General features: G+C 36.8%; 1 protein-coding gene across 2 annotated transcripts in view; it reads left to right on the top strand.

The window, feature by feature from the left end:
- The first annotated feature begins 755 nt into the window (after positions 1 to 755).
- Positions 756 to 16999, top strand: part of LOC117571695 (uncharacterized) — a 51137-nt gene continuing 34893 nt past the window's right edge. Inside the window, exons 1-2 of one of the 2 annotated variants that reach the window (XM_034253992.2) lie at positions 756 to 1296; positions 9932 to 9977. The gene's annotated coding sequence lies outside the window, so the exon portion shown is untranslated. The remainder of the gene's footprint in view (positions 1297 to 9931; positions 9978 to 16999) is intronic. The other variant, XM_052008565.1, reaches the window with a different exon arrangement.

Below are 16999 nucleotides of genomic sequence, written 5' to 3'. Positions count from 1 at the left end.
CAAAACGGTAGCCATGCAAATCGATGCGCTGTAACAGGTGCCGTTGTCTTGCCATGACTCGCTTGCCTCGCTCATTCGTTTGTATTCGTTTGTTCGTTCACTTCACTTCGTTTCATTTCGTTTCGTTCGCGAGAGCGCGAGCGCGCACAAGAGAGCCAGAGAGCGAGAGAGAGCAAGCGACTCTGTTGTTCAAGTTCAATGCTACGCGCACACTGCTGTTAACACTGCTTGCTGTTAAGCCACTAGAAGAAGTTCACGAGCAACTCGAAGTCCAAGTCCAAGTCCAAGGCAAGAGGCGAAGTCGCAGAAGTCTCCGGCTGGAGAGTAAGCTTTGTGTGGAGAGTGCGCTCGCTCTCTTGTTCTCTTGCTTGTTCTGCATCGCGCGTTCGACTGAACTATGTGCGTGTGTGTGTGTGTGAAGTAGAAATGGGCTCGCGCTTTTCTTCGCTGTCGCTGTCGCTGTCGTTGTTGTTGTCTTTGTCATTTTGTGCGTTTGCAATGCGCTGCCCGCAGTCGCCAGCTCTGCATTGGCTTTCTTATTGTGCTTGACGACGCAGCTTTCTCTGCTGCTGTTGCTATTGCTGTTCTTCTGCGAGGTCGCTCTCTCAGCTCAGCTCAGTTCTTGTTGCTGTCGCTGCTTCTGCTTCTGCCGCTGTTGCCGTTGCTGTTACCTCCGCTGTTCGTGTTGGTGTTGGTGTGGAGACCTCTGGGAAAGGCATAAAAGTGGCGCACTCGCTGGCCCACCAGCCATTGCGCGTAATGCAATTGAAGTGCTAACAGCGTCTCGTCTCAGTCGCATCAGCAGCAACAGCAGCAGCAGCAACAGCGTGGACATATCTTCAGTTCTTTTTTTTTTTGGTTTGGTTGAGAATCTCAACAACACAATAGCAAAGTGTGCTTCCTAGTGAACTTCAAACTACAAATTGTGTGTGCAAGATTGCAACATTTGTTTCGCTTGGCGGATACTTCCTTCTGAGTTTCCCCCAAATTCGCCGCTCTGCAACAAAAGTGCTTCGAAAGTGTAAAAGTGCAAGCATCTCTCAATCTTTTTTTTTTGTCTTTGGTCTGTTTTACCAACAAACAACAACAACAACAACTGCAGCCAAAGCAAACAACAAAACGGCATAAAAAAGAAAAGAAAAGAAACAAACACAAAACAAGAAACGCGAAAGGATTCTCGGTAAACAACTTGTATCAACTGAGAGAAAGAAAGCGTCTGCAATAACAACAACGACAACAACAACAAGAACAAACTGTAATTCGTGATTGATCGTGCAATAAATTATTACAAAGAAGGTAAGATTTCCTTTACTTACATTTCCCGTGAGACAAAATCCGAGTCCCAAAAGTGCTGCAATAAAAATGATCTCAAGAACCAACAACAACAACAATAACATCTAATAAATCAAAGAGGATTTTTTTTGTATATTTTTTTTCGATGAGATTTTTGTAAGAAGTGTTGAAAATGCAAGCAAAATAAAAAATTAAAGATTAGTACAACTAAATAAATAAATAAAAGCATAACTTATAATATATAATTTCAAAAAATAAAATAATATAACTTAAGAATTGCAATGTTTGCAAATATGACACAAAATTGATCAGCATATAAAATAAATACTGAAAATGCAAGAATAATTCAGTTTATTAAAAGGATACTTAAAAACACCTAACTAATATCTTTTTTTTGATCTCGCATAAAATATAAAAACTTTCCATAAAAATAAACATTAAATTCTATTAACTAAAATAAAAATAGAAAATAATCTAATATATAATACGGAAAAGTAATATGTAATTTAGCTGCCTTGGCATCTAGATCCTTATTAATGATTATTTCATATGAAATATAAATTTCCATAAAAATAAATTAATTAAAAATGAAATAATGAAGAAAAAACAAAAAAAAAAATGATTACTAATAAAATATAAATTTAAAATAAAATAATATAAATTTGAAATAACAATGTTGGAAAATAAAATGTAATTTTCATAATTATGATGACTTCAAAATATAAATGAATCGAATTATTTAAATGAAAGCAATAAAAAATCATTTCATCTGAAAAACGCATATTAACATTTTCAATGAATGCAACAAAATATCAAATTCAATATCCTATTAAGAAACATATCAAACTATTTTTGCGCATAAATCAATAAATTTTTGTTATTCTTGCTATGCTCAGCAATAAAAATGATTTTTATGTGTCGTAAACACATTTCGAATATTATAGATGAAAATGCACTTTATTAGTTGTTGATGATGGTAACTCTATTCAGTGCTGTTCTTCATTGCTTTTTGTTGTTTGCACTTGAATTTCAAATGCAGGCGCTAAACAAAAGACTTAGGCAACGAACTTGCGTTGACCAAATGCCTTGAATGCAAAATTATGCATACGTAAGAGGCGAGTGTGCGAATGTGTATGTGTGTGTGTGTGTGAGTGTGTATGTATGTGAAAGAGTTGCCCCTTTTCCCTGTTGCGACATTTTCAATGCATTGGAAAATGCAGTTGATAATTTTTCCCTCGCTCTGACTCTGTTTGGTTGCTCAACTCTTTTCCTTTTGCTGCCTGCTTCGTGCTTTTTTATTATTATTTTAATGCTTGCGCTTTATATTTTCTGTTAAAGTCATTAACGCAATTAACCGTTATTACCGCGGCCGCCATCGTCGTCGTCGTCGACGTCGACGTAGCCGGTCACCCAATTCATTAGGAAAGCATTTAGTGTAAGAAAAAAAGCTGAGCCAGAGAAAGAGAGAGAGAGAAGGAGAGAGAAAGAACGCAGCAAAAAGCAACGGGCCAAAGCATGAGAAACGCATTAAAAAAAAAAAAACGAAGCAGAAGAGAAAAAATGCGCACGCAGAAGAAGAAAAAAAAAAAGAAGTCAAATGCGGAGCAGCAGTCGCAGCAGCCCCCCAAGGCAGCGCCTTACCCCACAACAAACAGTGGCACACACACACGCACACACACATTGCACCTCACCATTGAGACCGGCGTCTTGTTTTATGGCTTTTCACACACACACAAACAGAGAACATCTCGGGCAGAAGCCAAAAAATGTTTAGCTTGACTTTGTTGAAATTAAAGTTTATTGTTTCTGTTGTGGTCGTCGTCGACGACGTCGACGTCTTGATGTTCTTGCCGCCCCGGAAATAACGTAATAATGTTGCATAAAAATGACTTGTTGTTTTATAATCGAATCGTAAAAACGCTGGAAAAAAAAGAGAACTTAAAGCAGACCGCCCGCCTGGTCAAGACGGGGCTTAAAAACAATTTACAGAACGAAACGCGTTGCACACAGCACTCAGTACAAACAAAAGACTTAGGCAACGAACTTGCGCAGCAGGCAACCATTTGCATTAGATGTTCTCTCTCTCGCTGTTCGCTTTAATTAAACCATGCACATTTCATGGCAAATGAATGTAGTTTCTCTGTCGTTAGCTGTCGTCAGTCATTCGGCTGTTGATGTTGTTGTTGGTGTTCTTGCTCTTTTGCTGGCCGCCGGCGCCCCGATTTCATGTGGACCGTTTCCGAGGCGATGCGTGTCGGCAGCTGCTACAAAACTGACCCAAATCTGCCACAGCCAAGCGCAACACCAAAAACGAAAACCAACAACGAAAAAAAAAAGATGCCAGCAACAACTCGAACTAAACGTTAAGCGCTAAAAGCTTTTGCTGTAGTTCGATTTGTTGTTGTTGGCCCACTTTTCAATGCGCCTCGCATTTGTCGGCTTTTTTTCTCATTCGTGTGGCAATCAAGTTGCCAAGTCGCAAAATCGCAAAGTTCTTGTTGCGGAAATTGATGAAATCGATGTTCATTAGATTAGAATAAAGTACACGACACGAGTCGAATGTGAATGACAGTCTAAAGACGCTTCAAAGGGTCACAGCAAAAGCGCAGAAGAAGGCCGAAGAAGAGGAAGAGAAACTACTATATTATTAAGTACAATATTATTGAGGAAAAACTGTTTTGCAAATTGTAGCATCGAATTTTAGTATTCGCTTAAACTTAGAGCAATCTTCGAGAAGTCATTTCATAATTACAAGAAATTCAAATTTATTATTTATTTATATTTTATATTAAATCTAGTCATAAATAATAAATTTAATTTACAGAAAAAAGAATGCTGTTATTGCAAAAGCATTTTCCATCAAGGAAATTGAACTTGTTAAAGTAAACATAAATAAATAAATAAATAAGTTCAAGGTTCAACCATAAATATCTATAAAAAAGTAATCAAATAAAAAAAACTAATTTCAAAACTTTAAAAGAAAATCGAGCGAAATATTTGAACATTCATGAATTTACTATGTAGATTCCATTGAGAAATAAATTCTATTCAAATTTTGAACCAATTTAAATATAAATCTAATTAGAAATGATGCTTAGAAGTTCAGAAAATATAAAAAGGATCATTTATTGGTTTACAAACATAGTTTATAGTTAATTAAATTACAAAGTGGAGAAGCGTTTGATAGAAGCTTTTTTTATTCATTTCTCAATTACAAGGAAATAAATGCAAGCCTCAATTGAGAAATAAATTCCATTTAAATTAACAAGAATTTAAAATGTATTTTTAAATAATGCTCATAAATTTCGAAAATATAATAATAGCATTTATATATTTACAATCATAATCATTAATCATCTTTAAAGAAACACTTGATTTTTGACAATTTTCTATTCTTAAAACAAAAAAGTCTTCATAAGTCAACAAAGCTGAGCAGAAATCAAAGAATTTACAAGTTAGAAAATTTGCAATTATTTATTTATAGTGCGTTACTTTATATTTTTGTTGTAATTATTTACATGCGACTTTAAATGTCTTCTATCAAGGAAATGCAATTTCACAGCAGAGAAAATCTTGCAGACATTTGAGCATTGATGAGTTTGCAGTTTTGTCTGGAATTTGAAAACCTGGCGAGAGCAAGTCGTGGAAATAAAAGTCGCAGCTAAATTGAGAACAAGTGCAATAAACTTAGCTTAGAGTAAGCAACGTTTTATTGAAGTGCAATTCAATTTGTAATCAAGTTGCAAGTTGCAATTAAATGCGATAAAGCTGAACTTGAAGGCAGAGAGAGAGATTCGTTTCCCACTCATGTTGCAAGTTGTGTTGCATCAGTTGGAAGTAGTTTGGATTTACCGCTTCGCTGCGTCTCAAAATTTGAGTGTGGCACAGTTTTGTCAGTGTCTGTTGCTGACCCAGTTTGTTGCAACCATTTGTGGCAAGCACCTGTTTTGCGACAATACACCAAGTTGAATTTGCGCGCAGCTTAGTTGATTTTTTTCTGCTTTTGTGTTTTTCTGTTTTTGTTTTTCGGCAAAGCGAACAAACAAAGTGAAGTGAAGAGACTCTTCTGTTCACACCTTGAGCTGACAAATTCGAGTGGCTGTTGAATGGTCAGCGATACAGCGATTGTGAATCTGAGTGAGTGCACTCGAAATCATTCAGCAAACAGCAAACAGCAAAAAAAAAAGAGAATACAAAAAAAAAAAAACAGAACTGAAGAAGCAACCGAAGACTGTTCCAATTCAGCAATGTGTGTGGATGATGACGATGATGACGATGATGACGATGATGATGATGATGATGATGATCTGGCACTTTCCTCGTTCCAGCTGAAATATTTTCGTTTTCTTTTGATGATGATAATGGGGCAGTAAACAGAGTATATACTATATACTATATATCTATGCTATCTATGCTAGTCAACGGTTCTTTTTTTGGCTTTTGTTTCGTTTATTTTTTCTCCGCTCTTTTAGTTCCCATTATGAATTTGGTTTGTCGACTGCGTGATGAATTGGGTCAGCATTATTATTCAGCCTCCCAAAACAAAAAACAAAAAAAAAAAGAAAAGAAGTTCCAGAATTCTTTCCTCAAATGAAAGTAGTCGAGTGGCACTTTTTACTAACTATTTAACTTGGCTTTCGCTTGGCCTTTAGTCATGGTTTTTGTTTTTGTTCTGCAATTAGCATATGATCTAATGCTTGTAATAGTCGAGAGTTTTGTCTCGCTTTTCTCTCCTCGTTTTAATGGCCAATTTTGAAATGCTTACGCTTGTTAAGACTTAACTCTTATCTGTCCGCTGTCTTCGCTCTCATCAATCAGCAACTCGCTTGATTAGCACCCACTGAATATTCTTGTCTTTCTTTTTTGTTTTTGGCATTTGATTGAAAGAGTCATCAACAGAAGAGCTCAACTCAACTCAACAGCAACTCTTAACTCAAGCTGTCTCCGCTGGGCGTGCTGCTTTTGTGCTTGATGGATTAGCAAGTTCTTGAGGTCTTGTGTGTAGCACTTCCCCAAATCAAGTTGTTGTCGCTCGCTCGGTTCGGTTTCTTGTTGTTGTTGGCAAAGCAAATGCGTGAAAGTGTTCCCATTTCGAGTGTCATTTTCAAGTTGCCAGCGATCATGATGATGATGATGATGATATCATTGCACTTGACGTGTAAATGTCTGCTTATATATATTTCATGTGTGTTCATAAGTATTACTTATGTACTTATGCCTTTTTATAAGGTATGTAACAGGCAGAAGAAGGTATTTTCGAACCCATAAAGTATAAATGTTCTTGATATAGCCACATCCGGCTGTCTGTCCATTCATATGAACACCCAGATCTTAGAAATTATAGAAAATAGAGGCTTAGTTGCTTTGGCTGATATCTTTGATTTGACATAAATATACCAAATATAGGGTTCGGTATATCTTAGTATTGTTTTGGTATATTCATTTCGTACATTTTTAGAATATCGCAGTGTATTGTTTTTATATTTAGCAGTTTTGGTATATTTTTGTATTTTTGTGGTATATTGTTCGCTATATTTTTAGAATAATACCGCACTGCTTTGACTTAATTCCAAATGGGTATATTTTGAATGCAGTACTATATCAATATACCAAATGTGGCATTCAGTATATTTCAGTACTTTTGCAGTATATTAATTTGGTATATATTTTTAGAATAAAACCGCACTGTATTTCATTTATAAAGAGTAAGTAGCCTTTGGTATATTTCAGTATTTTTGTGGTATATTGTTCGGTATATTTTTAGAATAATACCGTACTACTTTGGCTTTATTCAAAATGTATTACTATATCAATACCAATACCAAATGTGACATTCGGTATATTTCAGTATTTTTGCAGTATATTAATTTGGTATATATTTTTAGAATAAAACCGCACTGTATTTCATTTATAAAGAATAAGTAGCCTTTGGTATATTTCAGTATTTTTGTGGTATATTATTTGGTATATTTTTAGAGTAATACAAAATGCGTACAGGGTATCTCAGCTTTCTTATTTCTTGTATTTGCCTGTGTTTGCCGTGTGCTTGCGCTCATTTAATGGGCAGCAAACAGTTTTTAATGAGCTCAACTGTAATTGGACTTTGGGCGCATGCAAATGCGATTCATTGCCGTGTGAGTGAGTGTGAGTTTGTATGTGTGTGAGTGTTTGTAAATTATGTTTGTGGAGTATGCGAATGTGTGCTGTTGTGCACCGCTCGCTTGCTTGCTCGCTTCTTCTTCTTCTCGCTTCTCGCTCTCTGCGCTTCGTAGAATTTTCTGTGGAAATTGGAGCAAGTTGGCAACGTGAAGCGTGGCAGCTCAGCGAGGCGTTGCACATTTGCATGCGGCCTAATAAAAAATGAAGAAAAGCAAGTGCTCGCCATAAGTTTGTGTCTTAAGTCTTTTGTTTGCAATCAAATAGAAAGCAAAACATTTATTGCTACCGTTGCTGCTGTTGCTGCCGTTGCATGTCACCAAGTTGCCTCGATTTAATTGTTTTCGTTTGCAGCTGTTAGTTTAATTACTCAGCATGCAAATACACACAAATACATATATAGACGTATGTATATAAAGCAATATATAGATGGAGATCTGATGTTGGTTTAGTTGCTGGCATCCGCTCGTTTCTTTTTGCACTTTCCACACACGATTGAATGATGACTTGGGCGACCGTTGCCACATGCAACAGCCGGAGTCGCAGCCGCAGCGTATATCAATAACCCATTAGACGAAGACTCTGAGTAGTAGATACCGTTACGCAGCAACTTTTCTAAGCGATAGAGAGAGAGCGGAGAGTGGAGAGCGACAGTTAGCGGGGCTTACAAGCCAAAGAACATGTTCGAAACCAGAATGAAGCAAACACACACACACACATGCCACAACGTGGCTTTAATGATGATGACAATGGCCACGACTCGAAGTCGACGTCGTCGTCGTCGTCGTCAGCTGACCACCAAATAAGTTCAAATATGCATTCAGCAGCGCTGAGAAAATGATGATCAAAGCCCAAAGAAAAGTAGCTTAAATTAACAACAACAAAAATACAAAAAAAAAACCAAAACAAACTTGTTCTTCTCTCTCGGTCTCGCTTTTAAGCTGATTGTTATTATGATCAGATTCGGGAATAACTAATAATTAAGGCGCATTGTTTGGCTCCCAAACAACAAAAAAAAAAAAATAAAAACTAGCTGCACTTTGCTGCACACAGCATAAAGAAAGCAGCAGCAGAAAGACTTCAGCAGACGCAGCTGGATGCAGCTTATTAAAAGAAACGAAAAGAAGAAAAACAAAAACTTTTTATCAAGTTGCTTTTGATTTACGACGCAGTCTGGGAATTAAGACAAAGCTTTGCAGCTTTTTTAATGAATGCCCCCAGCTGCAAACAATTTGTAAGCATAACTGAATACAATCAAAAAACATTTGGAGACAATAGCAAAATCATCAAATGGAAAACTGCCTAAAATGCGACAGATATATAGAATTAATTAACTATAGAGCAAAAGTCTTACACCGAATTTAAACTTTCGATAAACTTTTTGTAAAACTTGCAACTAATTTATATTTCATTACAAAACTGTTCAATCTTCCTATTAAGTCAACTATTTATATTTCATTTCGAAACTTTTCAACCTTTCTATAAACTCAACTATTTGTATTGCATTCTACATAGTTGTAAATAATATTAAGACACATAAAAGCTATTGCAATTTAAGTGATTTAAATGTAATAACTATTTTCCAAAAGCAGTCAAATTTTCGTTTAAATTCTTTCAGTTTGAATTACAACTTCAAACTTTCTATAAAAGTCAACCATAAAGTGAACTTATTTAATGTTATTCAATATAATTGAAAATATGTTAAGATTTGTATTGTCCTTCACAATTCAATTGATTAGAATTCAATATTTCATTTTCGAAAGCAGTTAAATTTTCCAATGAATTCAACTATTTTTTTTTTAATTCCATATTACAACTTAAAATTGATTAAAAATCTTTTCAACTTTTCTATAAATTCAACAATTTGTATTTAATTTCATATTGTACTTTTAAATTTGTTGTAAAAGTGAACTACAAAGTCAACTATTTTAATTCTATTCATTATAATTGATAAAATGTTAAGATCTTTTTTATCTTTTACAATTTACAATTTACAATTACTTTCTTATAAATTCCACTATTTGTATTTCATTCTATATAATTGAAAAAAAAAATTTGAAAGCTTTCGCAAATTTAATGTGATTTAAACTGACATAGAGAAAAAAAAACGTTAAAGTTAGTCAGCACTTTGGGCTTCAAGTAGAAATTGATGCATAATTATTGAGTGAGGGAAAGCTGCACATGAAAAACTCAGTCAATAGTTGTTAGGAAAAAGCACTTGGCAAATGGAGGTCGAGAGTTCGCATATTGAAATTCTAGTTGCGAGTTATTTTTTTTGTATTTTTTTTTTGTGCTTCATCGTCTCTGTGCGATTTGTGTTGAAGTGTATTTTGGTTAGGAATCATGTCAAGTCGATTGATGAATGTAAATTGGACATGTCCTGACATGACTTTGCATGTTTTTGTTTAAGTATTTGCATAAACCGCGAAAACTGTGTCACTAACAAATTGCATTTCTTTTCTTTTTCCACGTCTCGTTGCAGCTGACGCACTTTGAAGCTGCAGCAACAACAACAAAAATACTTGAAGGTAAGTTTTATCTTTTGTTTTTTTTTTTGTTGCTTTGCTTGATTTGCTTGATGTTTGAGTTGAACTTGACTTTGATTTTAGCGCAACGCAACGTTGTTGACTATTTATAAGTCAGAGCCGCAATCAGTTGGCAATTAGTCACTCAAACTGACTGACAATGATTGCGCCGGTTGCAAGCAAACGTAGCAAACGGGGCAAACGTTGACGTTGCAAGTTGGCCATACTTCACAATTAGGGCGCTGCACAGATAAATGTCAGTGTGGCTTTGCTCACCAACTAATTGACGATTGCAGTTCCAGTTGCAACAGTTGCAACAGTTGCAGCTGTGGCAGCAGCAGCATCTTCTTTCGCTTTGGCTTTGGCGGCAGCGTTGGCGGCTCTGCGGCAATGACATTGAGTAATGCGAGCAACGCTTTAAAACGTTTGCTGCGCTTTTGATTTGGACTCGCCAAGCCGCGAAAAACGCGCTCTTGACGACTGCCCAACAATTAACTGCCGCTGCTTCTTCTTCTCCCGTCTCCGACTCCGTCATCTTCTTTTGCTGACAAAACGAAAATGAATTGCCGCTTTCAAAATAGCAAAAGACAAAAGCAGACGGCGAACAATTTTCAGCCAAACAACGCCCCGAAGTTCACTCTCAGCTCTGCAGCTGGGCGCGTCTCTCTCCCCTCCCCCCTCCCCGCCTTCTCCATCGCTCTCTTGTTGCGTCTAATTTATTATCTGATGCAGCTGTAAGATGCATCTTCATGCCTGCCCAGTTGCAATGCGTTGTGCGCCGCGCCCATCATCGACAACATTCGTTCGTTCTTCTGTTCTTCTTTTCTTTTCTGCTCGCTGCCATCGCAATTAATTTCTATGTCTATTTTTAATTCCCCCTCCCGCCCATCTCTACACTCCCCGCCCCCTTGATTATTGTTAACGGTGCTTGGGGCTGTGGGCGTTGCCGCTACACTTTGCCACTTTGCATCAATATTTTGATGTGACTTGTGCATAACACAAAAGACTCAGGCAACGAACTTGCTTTTGCGTTCGTCTCTCTTTCTTTGCTTAGCACTCGAAATGACTTAAGCGGCAAACTTGCTCGCACCGCCACTTGGGTGACTTGGGCAACAAACTTGCGCATTTTTATCGAGAAAAAGACTTAAGCTACGAACTTGCACAAAAGACTTGCACAACGAACTCGCTTATTTTCGTATTTCATTCATTTCATTTCATTTCAAAGTTAGCTTCTCGCTTTTGATAGACACCGAAAAAAGACTTGAACAACGAACTTGCGCCGGCAGTGACTTAAGCAACAAACTTGCTCGACGTTTTCAAAAACAACAAAACCAAAGACTTAAGACACGAACTTGCCGCAGTATGCCGCTGCACTTGCTATGCTGCACTAATTAAGCCATGCCTCCCCGCTCACCTCCCTTCCCTTGCTCCTCGGTTGTCAAACGTTTTTTCTATTGCTGCTGCACCAGCAACAGTTGCTGTTGGTATGAGGAAGTTGTTGCTGCTGCCACAAAGAAAATTGTGTGTGTATCAGTCGCTTGTATCGCGTTGCCACAGCGTTGCCACAATTCGTTGGCCATTCTTTAGCTGCGCTTTGCTTCATTTCACATTAGTTGTTGCTGCAGCTGTTACCGCTGTTGTTGTTGTTGTTGTTGTTGTTGTTGTATTTCTTTTGCTATTTAGCTGCACTTTTATCTCGTTTATCACCTCGCATACATTCATTTCCGGCTCGCAAAAGATTTCGCTTTGTTTTCGCTCGCCGCTTTCTATATCTATCTATCTGTTTACTTCTTCTTCTTCTTCTACTCTCTTCATTTTTTGTGTTGTTGCACGTTAACGCTTCGCTAATCGCCTCAATCATCAGTCATGTGGCATCTTGACTCTCCTCATCCCCCGTCTCACTCCCACTTTGCACTCCCACTTTAATCGAATGCTGTCAACGATTTTTCATGCAATCACATCGAAGGCATCTCGCAAATAGCTGTCACATTGATTTATTATCGATAATTCAGCGTGGAAAGCTGGCAATGTATGGCATGCGGCAGCCAATTAGTGTGTCTAATCAATTACTTCAACCGCTAGCGATAAACGATCGCTGTGTTTAATCGCTGTGCAGATAATTGTCGTGTTATCGATATGCCATAGACTGCTGATAGCAATGAGAAATCTTTTCAAATGTTATATCGATAATTTATCAATAAATTATGGATAGCGATTAATTTGACTGAACAGCGTTTCTTATTTATGACTTCAGTCGCTCTACACTCAAATTATATACATCGATAACTTATCGATAATTTATCGAAGGCACTTACATTGACTGCTGCTCTGTTAAGCTAAGTGGCTTTGTATTTTTATGACTTCAGCTTTACTTTTATAAATCTAAAACTTATCGATAATTTATCGATAAAATTTAGTTAACTACTGCATAGTTCAGTTAATTGGCTTTGCTTCCACAAGTTGTATACATCAGTAACTTATCGATAATTTATCGATAGCACTTTAGTTAATTGGCTTTGCTTAGTTCTGCTTGCTTTAACGACACCTCATATAAATCGATTTCAATTTATCGATTTTACAAAATTCAATTTCGCTTTTATTTGCTACTCGCTTGTTGTTGTTCGTTTTTTTTGCTGTCCTACCACAATTTTCGATTATTCTCGCTACGCTACGCTTATGGCTCATTTTTCACTCACAGCAACAACAACAACAACGATCATTACAGCTGCTCCCTATCATAATGAAGATCGAGTTAATGACGACGATGATGATGATCATTTCGAAGTGGCAATTCTTAATTTATTGTTTTCGGCTGCCCGCGAGCGTTTATTGATTCAGCTTGCCAATTATTGTGCAAATAAATTCCAAATTGCGTGCGGCAGCAACAACAATAACAACAACAACAACAGAGAGAATGACGACAACAAGAGTTTGCGGCAAACGTGGACAACGACAAAGTATTCCTTGCATGAACTTGCCACAATGTTGTTCTGCTTCCTTGTTGTTGTTGTTGTTGTTACTGCTGTTGCCAATGGCCATTCACATACATTTTTTTGTACTTTATGGTCAATTTTGAGCAAGAACAAATGGCCAACAGCGGCAACAGTCTAACAACATCCAAAGTAACGGATATGCTTGCCACAACGAATGGAATGCTGCACAACAATGCGTGGCAACAAATTGTCACACAAGCTGCACAAGGGAGAGAACAAGAGAGAGAGAGAAAGAGAGAGAGCGGGAGGCAAAGTGTAGATCATCCTGTAAGCGAATCCTGCACAAATTAAGCAGCAAAAGCAGAGCAAAGGCAAAGAGATAAAGCGATGGAGAAGCCGGAGAAGGAGGAGCAATAGCTTGTCATTTGTTTGCTCACTTTATGAAACTGCCAAGTTAGAAGAGAAGCTGCTGCCAGGCTGCCAACAATGCCAACTTCATCTTCGTCTGCAACAGCAGCAGCAGCAGCAACCATAACAGTAACAGTAACAATAACTTGGCCGGCAGCAGCAGCAGCAACTTCTCTTCTCTTGACTGACAGACATTGGGATTAGCATTAAACATCAGACGCAGCCCATCAATGCCAATTCCAAATGGCCAAAACAAAACAAAACAAGGCATAGACAAAGACAAAGACAAAATACAAAAGGCGAAGCCGAAGCCGAAGCGACGCAGTTGTATTCGCACTCACATTCGCATTCACATTCACATTCGCAGCGGAGTCGTCGCGAATGTTATGCAATTCCAGCTACTTAATGCCCATCAGTCAATCACTCCAAATGTCTGTCATCACATTTTTTCTTTCGACTTCTACATCGACTTCTCTTCGTTGTTGTTGTTGTTTGTGGCAAACACTTTTGAGCGGCACATCGCAATGCTTTGGCCATGTTCATGTAAATTGCACTGTTAATTGCAAGTGCAACAGCAACCACAACAACAACAACAACAACAGCAACATCGACTGCCTGCAGCCTTGAAAATTCCCCAAACGAAATGTTAAAGCCATGTTAATTTTAATGGCGCTGTTAATGGCTTTTCCAACTCGCATTGCCAGCAAGAAAAGCTGCTTAATTGCCAGCTAGAAATCCATGTCTAACCCAAATTTAAGGTGCTACGGCAAAGTTAATTACAGCATGTACAAAACATAAGTTGAGTATTGACAAAATGTTAGAAGGCGAGTTAATTAAATTTTCGACTTTTTAGTAAAGCATTTTCAAATACTTAGTTCAATAGAAAACAGTAAAAGTTTATTTGAAAATTTATCTTAAAGCTAACAATTTGATTAGTACAGCATTTAATACTATACTTATTTTATAGTATTAAAGTATTAAAGAAAAGTATTAAATTAGTATTAAAGTATTAAGTGTAGTAGAACGTATTTTTTTTATTGGCATTTCTCTTGAAACCAACAATTGGATTTGATCTCTATTTGATGGCTTAGAGGCTAGACATCATAATTTAATACAGCAAATGAAAAGAATAGTATTAAATTAGTATTATAGTATTAAAGTATAAGGTGTAGAAGAAAGTATGTTTTTATTTGATGGCTTAGAAGCTATTATTCTCCGTTTTATTCTGCAAATACAAAGTACAAAGTTTTGTAGGATGAAGGATGCTGATAAATTGCATTATATTAACCATTTAGTAAACAGAAATATCAAAAGCACTTAAGCAAAAGGCTGATTATTAATTAGTTGACTCACAAATGCTGATATTAAAAAAGCAATGAGAATATTTGAAAGTGCATTTATAATTTAGCAAGCATAAGTGGCAAACAAATTTCAATCAATTTTCTGTCCACTTAAAGCCATCAAAGAGTAAATTATTAATTAAGAGCTGCCATTAAAATCTTAAACCGCAAACACAGTAGTTGAAGCTTGCCACAAATTGTAGCAAGCTGAGCTGCATTTAAATGAAATGAGCATCTAATGAAGCTGAAATGGTTTTCGGCCAAATGCAGTGTTTATGGCCGCCAAAAAGCCGCAAGCTGCAATCGCTACACTTTCAGAGCTCTACTATCAATTGGCCAATTGAATTTGGCTAAGAGAAATTTGTTGTGAGAGAGCTGTGCACATTAGCCGAGGGCAAGCGAGAGCTAAATGGCGGGCTAAGAATTCCATTATTGGCGAGAAAGTTAGCGGCCAGCAGCCAAAAAGCAAAGTCAATCCTAGAGTTGCTAGCCATCGATCAAAGCGCTCGATCGATCGATTGAGGAAAAGCGATTCTGAATGCGTTTGCCCGATAAACCGGGCAAGAATCAAAGCCAAGAGGCAAGTCAACCAAATTTAGCAATTTAGCCATAAATGAAAGACCAAATTGCCGAGCTCTGATCACAGTTTTAGCCAAAGAGTTGTTGGCAAACTATTTCCAGTTGCCAGTTGCCAGTTGCCGGTTGCCTGTTGGCAGCTGTCTTCAGACTCTGGCAGTTTAAGGCTCATTAAAAACGCCCCAAATGCACCCGCTATGGACACTGACCATAGAGACCACGTTTCCATCTCCAACTCCATCTCCAACTCCGATCCCAACTCCGGCTCCCACTTTAGGTAGAGACGAACGTCTGTTGGCTTCATTATTGAAATGTGCTCATAAAATATGAGAAATAATTGCAATTATTGAGCATGCTTTTAACAAGCTGCAAAATGCACCGCAGCCCCTTTGCGGCGATTTTTTTTTCATTTTTTTCTTCATTTTTTCATTTTTTTGTTTTGTTGTCCGACACATTCTTCACTTCTTCTACACTGGCACAAAATATTGGGGCAACCGTTAAACGAATTGAACAAAGCTCAGAAAACTTTCTCATCGAGAAGTTAGCGGTAAACTCGGCCTAATTATTTTTGCCAATTTTTGCGTTCTAATTAATACAACAAATATTTTGTAGTTTGTTGTTATTTCGAGTTGACATCAAAAAAGATTTATTTGATAGCAAATTTGTATTTTCTAAATATATATTAGTTGCTTTATTCTACGTGCTGCTTAAATACTTGTATCTAACTTTGAAATACTAAGATTGCTAAACTAAATACTAAATTTATGTAATTCATATTTAATAAGGTTTTTCTTAATTATGTGTTTTATTTTTGGTACTTTTATTTCGCTTATATTTAAATACTTCTTTCAAACTAAACTATTTAAACACTTCTTTCTAACTTTAAAATACTAAACTTGGCATTGCAAAATATTCACTTAATACTAAATTCATATTCTTAATCTTAAAATCTTTTTTTCATTAATATGTAATTTACTATTTCAATTATATTGCTCTCCTCGACTATCAAAGCATTTAATTTGGCATTTATTTAATACTATTATTTAATACTAAATTCACACACTTGCAATTAATTCTTTATATACCAAATGTTTCTTTTGTATTCGACTTTGTGTTTTTTCAACACTAAATAAATACTAAATTATTATCATACAGCATTGCTTCAAATAAAATAATTTTTATTTTGTTTATGCTAAATTGTTCGGCCTTAACATTAAAATTTAACGCAATGCTTAATATATAAAAATAAATTGAAATTAAAGTAATTTGTTTTAAGTAAATTACAAACTTGTTCATGCTTTTAGGGAACTTATTTATTTTTTCAATATTTCGAATTAGTCATTTTTAATGAAATAAAACATTAAAGACTTTAAAGTGCCCTTTGATTTTTGTATGCTGAATTTCTCAACTACATTTTAGATTTAGATAGAAAGTGAATTAATCCTTAACTTATTAGTAAACTTTGCTCACTTATATTTTCATATTTAATTCGAATTGCACGCTAATTTCTCGCAGTGTGCGGCATTTAAGCTGCCTTTGGCTATGCGCAGTGCAACCATTTGTGGCAGATGAAGCGCCCACGCGGTCCGCCAAAAGAGGCAGCAACAGCGACAGAGGCAGAGGCAGTGGCAGAGAGAGGGGAAAGAGGGAAGGGGAGAAGACAGTGTGCCCAGGTGCCCTGGTTGTCCAGGTTTGTCCAGCTGTCTGTTCCGTTCCGTTCCGTTCGGGTCTTGAGGTCCTCAAGTCCCCGAGTCCCAGGCAACATGGC

This window comes from Drosophila albomicans, chromosome X (genome assembly GCF_009650485.2).
Source record: "Drosophila albomicans strain 15112-1751.03 chromosome X, ASM965048v2, whole genome shotgun sequence".
In the NCBI taxonomy this organism is placed as follows: Eukaryota; Metazoa; Arthropoda; class Insecta; order Diptera; family Drosophilidae; genus Drosophila; species Drosophila albomicans.
Note: the sequence above shows the minus strand (reverse complement) of the source record. Positions and strands in the feature narration are given on the sequence as shown.